The sequence below is a fragment of the Oryzias melastigma genome, linkage group LG2, assembly GCF_002922805.2.
Source record: "Oryzias melastigma strain HK-1 linkage group LG2, ASM292280v2, whole genome shotgun sequence".
Taxonomy (NCBI): Eukaryota; Metazoa; Chordata; class Actinopteri; order Beloniformes; family Adrianichthyidae; genus Oryzias; species Oryzias melastigma.
In genome coordinates, this window is record NC_050513.1 from 7,484,814 (window position 1) to 7,494,142 (window position 9,329).

Sequence of the window (9,329 nt, forward strand, 5' to 3'; positions counted from 1 at the left end):
ATTGAATTGAATTAAATTAGCCAAAGTAGCTAGCATGTATCTGAAATATTAGATAAACTCCAAAATACCCTAAAAAACCTTAATAAATGCCACAATAGTCCAAAAAGCTAGCAAAATGTCATTATAACTTTCAACTTTACTACACTCTGACTTCATATATTATAAAGTAATGACTAATAGCCTATTAAATTTGTCGTCGATGATTTTAATAGTCGATTAGTCGACTAACCGTGGCAGCCTGAATCTCCAGTTAACCCTTTAACACCACAGCTTCAGTGTTTTCAGCTAACATCTTCAGTGTTTTTATAGCTATTAGCTTCAGCGTTTTCAGCTAACAGCTTCAGCGTTTTTAGCTATTAGCTTCAGTGTTTTCAGCTAACAGCTTCAGTGTTTTTAGCTATTAGCTTCAGCATTTTCAGCTAACAGCTTCAGTGTTTTTAGCTATTAGCTTCAGCATTTTCAGCTAACATCTTCAGCGTTTTTAGCTATTAGCTTCAGTGTTTTCAGCTAACAGCTTCAGCCTTTTTAGCTATTAGCTTCAGCGTTTTCAGCTAACAGCTTCAGCGTATTTAGCTATTAGCTTCAGTGTTTTCAGCTAACAGCTTCAGCGTTTTTAGCTATTAGCTTCAGCATTTTCAGCTAACATCTTTAGCGTTTTTAGCTATTAGCTTCAGCCTTTTCAGCTAACAGCTTCAGTGTTTTTAGCTATTAACTTCAGCGTTTTCAGCTAACAGCTTCAATGTTTTTAGCTATTAGCTTCAGCCTTTTCAGCTAACAGCTTCAGTGTTTTTAGCTATTAGCTTCAGCCTTTTCAGCTAACAGCTTCAGTGTTTTTAGCTATTAACTTCAGCGTTTTCAGCTAACAGCTTCAATGTTTTCAGCTATTAGCTTCAGCGGCTAAATTCAGATTACAGCATTCACACTAGCATTATCACAGGTAATGCAATAAATAATTCATAATTATTTTAAGAATTTACGGTTTTAAAGTTTAAAAATTTGTTTTAGAGTATTCAGGGAACATTATTCTGTCTGGCCCACGACCTTATGTGTATTTGAGATTTTGGCCCCTTGTGTGATTGAAATATAAAATGCTAAAATATAATCTTGTATTTAAAAAAATGTTCATTGTGCACAATTGTATGATGCATCATCAGTTTCCATTTAACATTTAATGTTTTTCATGTTTGACTATTGTTTATTTTGTGTTAGCACACAACCGCACTGAAAACAGTGGGGGATGCATGCAGCAGCAGTGTCTCAACACAGAGGGCGCTGATGAGTTTGTTCTTCTTTTGTTGTTAATAAAGTTTATTCAATAAGAGACCGTATTTTATTTCACTTTAACTGACTAAAAATGATTATGACAATAATTTGTTTACATAGTAAACGACAGTTGTATCACTTTTACCCACAAGCTGAATAGTCACCTGTTAGAACTTTTATTATTTTTACTTATTGACATATTGTTTAAAGGATAAAAACTACTGTATGTGTTTCTGTGGCCCTTTTCCAACTTTGAGCCCCTGTCACTAAAAATTCTATGCACGTCCCTGCTAAAGAAACAACATTAGTGAAATATAAAGGAGAAAAAAAGATTAATTCTAATTCATTTGATGAAATTACTTTGAAATATATCCTTAAAATCTGAATCAGATTATTTAGGATAATTAAAAATGAGTACAACCAGAGTAACAGTAAGTCTGATCATTAACATGAATGCTGCTGAGTGGAAGTCTCAGAAAAGGCTACAGTCCAGTCAGGTATTTGACCCCCTCTTCTTCTGAATCAAGACATTGTATTGGCAGGCCATGTCAAAAATAGCTGGAGGTCTACTGCACTCCAGCATTCAGGGAGCTCGGCAGCGGGAATAGATTTTCTCAACTCTTGGCAGAGGAACAGCCCGACATAATGGTGTGGCAAGGCAACACCCCGGAGACCTGACGGCAAAAATACCCACCACCCCCTCTGTGAGGCTGCAAAGTGTGTACGCACCTTAAAAAAAAACCTCGTGAGGTTAGAGCTTTTATAGGGAGACTAATTGGATCACGTATTAAAACCATAAAAGAAAATTAAGGAATATTACGTTGCTGAAATGCAAATACAATACAAATTTTGCGATAAATTTATCTGCGATTCACTGCAAAATTGGGATCTTTTGTGGGAAAAGAGAGGACTATGTTATGTCAAAAACACTTTTCTAGGATAAAAATAAAAGTCTAGTAAGCCTCATTTCCACTCCCGGACAGAACTGTACCATTTTTGGACCCACATTTGGTTGTAGGTCCATGGAAAAACAGAACGGACCAGTAAGTGCACAGCTACCGTTAAAACCTGTTGATTAACGATTGACACGTAAGACATGATTTAAAGGAACCTTATCGTTCAAAATACACAGTACACTATACTAGAAACAAGTCAAGTCAAGTCAAGCCCCAGGGGCCGGATCTGGCCCTCCTGGTAATTCTATCCGGCCCTTCAGACCAATTTATTTATTGCTATTAATGGCCCGATGTTGTCTTGAGCTCATTTCTAACTTGTATAATTTTGACAAAATATATTTTCATAGAGAGTAAAATATTCAAAGCTTAAATTGTTTATTCTGGAATAATATTCCTGCCTTTTTATTCAAATTTTGGTTAAAAAGTTACAGTTTTAATGATTTAAAAATTGGCATTCCGCTACCTTTAGGACTAACCAAAAACTTACTTTTGTTGAACCTTTTAACATCCATGGTTAAATGCCCCCTCTCTTCCAAATATTGTCTAAAAACTATTAAGAAGGAGGAATCATATTTTCCAACCTGAAGTTTCTCTGGCAGACTGTCAGGCCGGTTCCGTCCAGGGACAAAGAGATCGGTTCAGCTCGTTTTGAAGGCTGAAGTTGGCAAGTCACTCGACGTCAAGGAGAAATTTAAACTCGATGTGCCAAAAGCCGAACCTGAAAAAAACAAAAGTGGTGTTTATTAGAGATGCACCACTTCCTGTTTTTATGGGTAATTTTAAAGGGATGATTTATGAATGGTGCTAACTAACATTTATTTATTTTTCATTATACTTTCTAAGACCCATAGATAGCATTGTTTTTTTCAATAAAAGTTCTATTATGTCTCAAATCTTTATCCAAAGACTTAAGTTTTTATCAAATAGCTAATAACCAGTCTGCATCATATCTCTTTTTGCATCTGAATCTTCAATTTTTCCATTTATTATTTACCTTTCAGACCTCTTTAAATAAAACTTTGAATGCATTACATCCTAATCCAACCAGCCAAACTCACAATATGTGTCAGCAGCAACTGAAACTCGAAAGAGCACGTCAAAGACACCATAAATCTCCAATAACAACAACAGAAGTGGCTGGATTTTCTGCAAGCTTGTGGTTTGAACAAGAGCTGCTGTGGGATTTGAAAAGCTGCTTAATATAAAAAGATGCCAACTTGGTAAGACTTTGAGTTCTCTATTATTTATGGTTGTATTTATAGCCAGATGCATGTCAGTAACTTCATCTGTTTACAACTTTTTGAATAAAATTTCTCATAAAAAGTGAATAAAAAGCTAAAGGCAGATTAGAGATAAACACATTTTTACACAAATAGACCAAAAACATAGCTGATTAATATTTGTATTTACCATATAATAATTACACAACAATCTAAGTTGTTTTTAATGCAAATTAATGCCATTTCCAACTATTTTTACTGTACATTTTGATATAAACACCACATTTTAAGGATCAAAACACAGCATATACAAACAAAAATAAACTTTTGCACGCTTTAAACAAGAACAAAAACACGATAACTTTGTAACACCCATAATTTGAGTTTCCTAAACACCGCACGCGGCACTCAACATAAGCTCCCTGCTCCGCTCCATTTTGATACATCCACTCGCAGACAGATAGATCCATGAACGTCTTTGTTTTCTTCATCTGAGCTGGAATCTGGATCAAAACTATATGGATCAATATTGCTCATTTTTGTTGCACTTTTATTGTTAGGTTGGGGTGTTAGGGGTTAGCCAGAGAGAGGGTAAACAAAGGGTTTATGGGACATAAGGGTTACTACACCCCAACGGTGCCGCCCACAAATCAGAGGTGAATTTCTGATGGACATCTGCCAGAAACCTGCGTCCTTAAAAACAACACAGATTTTTGGATTTGGCTTAAAAACTGCATAATTCTTATTAAACAACAACTGGGAAAACTTTGAAAATAGATCAAAGGATGATTGACGAGGGACTTTAAGAATGATCAAATGCCTATGCAGTTGCTGTCTGCTAAATTAACTCCAAATCAAACCTGTTGTTTTTGGTAAAAGAAATCTTGATCTTATTGGGTCTTTAATCTGGTTTTAAAACAGTTTAATAAATATAACAAAAGTGAAAAAGCTGTTATTAATCTCCAAGCCAGGAGTAAAACATCTCCCTTCTATACTGGACTACTTTTTATTTATTTGTTTTTTTTGTGGCGATTGTTCCACCTCTGAGGGATAGCTAAAGTAAATCTGGACCAGTAGGTTCAACTATTAGAATGTTAAACTTGTAACTTAAAAAAACCAAAGGAAAAAGACCACAGACCACAATATGGTTAAGATTAGCCGGCTTATTTAACTGGACATACATAAACAATACAAAGACACATAACATTAAACAGAAATCACAGTTTTGTTTTTAATCTTATGATTTAGATTAAAAGGATATTTTTCTTTAATCTAGGTTAGCTCTTAAATTCAATTTTGTTCAACCTTTAAGTTAGGATTGAGATCTAATTTGTTTTTTCTTTTAGTTTCAGTTCTAGTTGTTCAAAGTTTAGTTCTAGTTGATTCAAGTTCACCTATCAAGTTCTAGTTTTGTTTTAATTCTAAGTTTATTTATTTTATCCCATTCTAAATTAAATTAAGTTTCCTTAATTTCAGGGGTTTTTTTCCATAGCTTTGACCAACAAAACAACAACTCAAATTGCACAATAATACTTTACAGTATTTCGGTGAATGGAAATAAAAATAAAATGAAATGCATATAACTCAAAGTGATTCAGCAAAAGACTGAATAAAACCCAAAGACAAACTTGTATCTCTTTCTTCGCAACTTCGGCTCAGGAGTGTTCGTGAGTTTAAGTTCGATTGTCCAGAATGCTTTGCGGTTTGCAGGGGAATGAAGAACGTTCCTACCAGTTCCACAGGATGAAAAAGGGTTGTCAAGTGTCCAGCAGAGGGCGCTTGGTCCTTTGCTACTTCAAGAGGTTCAGGGTTGGCTCGCCATCTTGTTTTCTTCACGCACATGAATCCCGGATTGAGGAGTCAGTTTTTTCGGCCCAATCTTAATGGCCTATCATTCCAACATAAAATAAACTCAAATAAGTAAATTAAAATACCAAAGCAGTCCGTAGGAATAAATAAAAACATGGCAGTTTCGTGTTAACCGAACTCTTAAGTTACGCAGCATGTAATGGCGGATGGAATGTCTGGGCGAAGCTTTCACTTTAACGCGCCAAAACTTCTACAACTTGACCATAAATACATAAAACAACATAAATTCACTGCCATAGTCTGCCGTTTCACAACATTTCCCCAAAAAATATATTAAATATCATATTCATTCAACAAATATTGTTTTAACACTCACCAACCAAGACAAGTCCCATTCGGTAAAGAAAAAAATTTTTTCCAGGCCAAACAGGTGGAAAAAACAAAAAATAACTTCACCACGAGGTAAAAAAATGAAATAAATAGGTTTCAAACTTTGATAGATTGCGTTCCTCGGGCTGCGGAGCTTGCAATGAAGGCTACGCTCTAGCACCGGAGCTCTCAGCTCAACAACAACCCGATTGGCTGTTGCCAGTCACATGGACTGTGTCAGCAGGAAAAGACGCATCTTTCAAAATAAAAGTCCATTAACTTGTAAAATAAAATCCACAGTTTACAATTTCCCTTTTTTTCTCATAAAACGTCAAACAAAACAACAGAACAAAGTGAATGTTTAACCCTTTAAACAGTTTTAACCCTTTTTTAAAATATATATATATTTATTCTTTTTTAAATTTTATATTTATCTATTTTATTCTAATTTTATACTTTCATAAAGATCTTTTTTTAAGGGTTTTTCTCTACTGGGTTACACGATGCAGTGTTCGGGGGGAGAAAAAAAGCACCTTATTTAGCTATTGTCTCAAATTGATCGACACTTTTTTTTAACATGGGGGAACTGTCTAATAAATAATTATTATCAAAAAATTGTGCATTTCTTTAATCCAGCAAGTGGTCATGTAGGAAAAAAGAATAGCAACAGATGAGCTAATCTCAACCTAAAATGTTAAAAATTAGCAAAACCTTTTCCCGCCAAAACAGTCTTGGGGGCAGCCATTTTGAAATGAGCAGGAGAAGCCCTTCTACTGCCCCTAGTGGACTGATAATGCACTGCATGACAGAAAACATGAACATATACAACAGATTTTTAAGGAAAGTTTTAATAATACGTATATTAAATATGATTCAAATGGTTATATAGAGTTAGAAGCCCCATCTTAAAGTTCTAAAAATTTTTAACCGTTCAACAAGACGAACAAAAAGCTTTCATGGTTAAATAGTTTATTTGACACAAACAGACATACATTAAAGTCCTTGTTGGGTTATGGAGAATGAGTCTGGATCAGCTTCATTCCCATGATAAATGCTCCTACCTTTTTCATTGTTCTCCTTCATATTGTCCTTTGTTTCGCTGTCAGCCCACCTGCATTGTTCCTGCTCGTTTCCAGCTCTGTTCAGCGCCGCATCTTTATGCAGGTTTGGAATTTCTGTTTTGTTGGACTCGGTCTCCCGGCATCATTTTTTGTTTGGTTGTAATTAATTAAAGGTAATTTATTTTCCCCGCATGCCTGCCTCTTGCATGAGCTCGAATTGGGGATCACCTTCAAACCCCAGTGACACCAGCAGAACAACGGGAAGGGCAGGAGGAAAAACAACCGCAATGAGTAAACAAGACGAGACAAAAGCTATTTGTTTGTCTGTTCATCCCCTCCTTTTAGTCTTCAGTCCCTTCAACAAGAGATGAGAAAAGATGTGCCAAACCTAAAAAATTTTTTTACAATATATACTTCATCACAGCTCCTTCTGGAATCCCCTTTATATGTACAGTCAGTAGGATTCACAGAGTAAATTTACACTAAAGATGGTGCAGAAGTTGCACTGACCCCAGATTTCTTAAAGAAAATCTTAGAAATCTGACATATTTTAAGGAATTTCCCAACCAAATTGCTTCAACAAATGGACATTCCAATGGCAGCACTAATACATAAAAGGTAAGCAAGTATTTTGTCTAAGTATAGTTTCATAGAACCAGTTTGCCAAACATCTACGATGTAAATAAAAACTCAAAACATTTCAAATAAACAGAGCTTTTTATTGTCATTCTCTAAGGTGTGAGGCACAAACACACAACTCTAAATCATTTTTAACTGCATTTGTTCAAAATTTAAACCACTTTTTGTGTAATTTACCAAAATAAAACAACGTTTGAAGACTTTTATTTGACCAACTATAAATTAAAAACACAAATATTTTCTACAGCATTTCTGACAGTACATTAAACTTTTTTTGAATAATTGTTTGACATGTTAAAAATCTAAGAAGAAATGAAAAAACTTAAATAACTAGCCACAGGTTGCAGACCCCTGACCTAAACCAGGACGTCTTTAAAGGTCGTTTCTATTGTGTCTCAATCCAAATGGTATATTAAAGATCAATTATTGATTTAACTAATTTTGAAATAATGTTATAACGATGTAAGTCAATAGATTTGTTTCTGCCTCGGACAGATCGGTGTGATTGAATAGTAGGAATATAAATCAATTCCTGGATTATTTGTTACACCCCTACCAAGGTATACACTCTGACACATGGGTTGGCAAGGCAGAAACTGAACCTGCAACCGTTCAATCAGAGGTTGCCTCCTCTACCTCTGTAATAAAGCCGCCTGGTACTCCAGTTAAGTCTAGTTTACAGCCCTAACTACATATTTTATGCTTTTTTTCCCCTTAAAATCATCATGTCTTTAAAAACACAATCATCAAAGTTTGAGTTTAAATGCAGGATTGAATTGGATTCTACTTCAGTTTTAACCTAAATATTCCCCCAGGTGCAGTCAACGCACGGATCTTCTCCGATGAGTGATCTAACGAGAGCATAGAGATCTGTTTATCTTCGCATGTCCACACTGTTGACCATCTTATTTTCTGTTCAGGCACTCAAACATTCCGAACGAGGGCAGTTAGCTCCAGATCACCGTGGAGTCCACGGACAAACCTCACGAGACCTATTTTCCAGCCCATTTGTTGGCATGTAGGCCCCACATGTCTCTTCACGATGGCTGTGAGGGAGATAAACACATATGTACCCTACAGTGCTTATAGATTACACATCCAATGACGCCTTACTCCTTTTTTTTCAAAAAATGCCAAAAATAATCATGGAAAATTACATTTTTAAATATGTATAGAATCATTATCACTTTGGGTTTTGAAATGTTTTGATGTTTTTTGTTGTCTTGTCTTCATATTTGTTATTTTCTACGGTTCAAATGTTCCAAATTGTATAAAAATGTACCTGTTTTCGTTGAATTTTCTTTTCTGACCATTTATTATGCTTTTTTAAAACTACAACTGGGCTAATTTTTTTTTTTTAAAGTGGGCAATATGTTAAATTTGTTCAAATTAAACAGTATTTTTCTACATGGATTTTCCAGATTTGCTTTGACTACATAAAGTAAGAACTAGACAGCATTTCAATTGATTCATTTGCAGTCCATGTGCTAACACTTGATTATGGGGTACATTAAAATTGGACTATATTGGTTTTTATACATATATATATATAGTTTTGCTGTAATTCGTTGAATTAAATTAGATTGGATTTTTCTTCTTATTATATTGAATTAAATAATAATTTTGCTTAGCCTTGAGTCATGTTTCTACTCATTCCGTCTTTTTTTTCCGTCTTTTTTTTGGCTCTGGTTCACAATCATTTTAGGTTGTTTGTTTTGTTAAAGTCTCTCTCTGCACATTTAGATCAATGGTTTCTGATTCAGTCATTCTTGTCAATTTTTTTTGTCCTTTACTCACCTCGTCAGGTCAAAATGTTGCATTTTTTACATGTATTTTTGGTCACATAGATGAAATTATTTGATGTATATCAATATATTCATGCATTATTTTTGAATTTTCTATCAAATGTTTGTTCAGTTGCATGATTATGATTCATTCTTAGCTGAAAAAGTAAAAAAAATAAAAATTATAGTATTCAAGCTTTGTCATACATCAGTCATAAATCTACATAA

General features: G+C 34.6%; 1 long non-coding RNA gene across 11 annotated transcripts in view; it reads right to left on the reverse strand.

The window, feature by feature from the left end:
- The window catches only part of LOC112160001, a 135,367-nt gene extending 129,421 nt beyond the window's left edge, over window positions 1-5,946 (reverse strand). For 3 of the 11 annotated variants that reach the window (XR_004949180.1, XR_004949179.1, XR_004949178.1), the window contains exons 1-2: window positions 5,171-5,946; window positions 2,801-2,937 (exon numbers count right to left, since the gene is read on the reverse strand). This is a non-coding gene — a long non-coding RNA (uncharacterized LOC112160001). The remainder of the gene's footprint in view (window positions 1-2,800; window positions 2,938-5,170) is intronic. The other 8 variants (XR_004949175.1, XR_004949177.1, XR_004949173.1 and 5 more) reach the window with 6 other exon arrangements.
- Window positions 5,947-9,329: the final 3,383 nt, after the last annotated feature.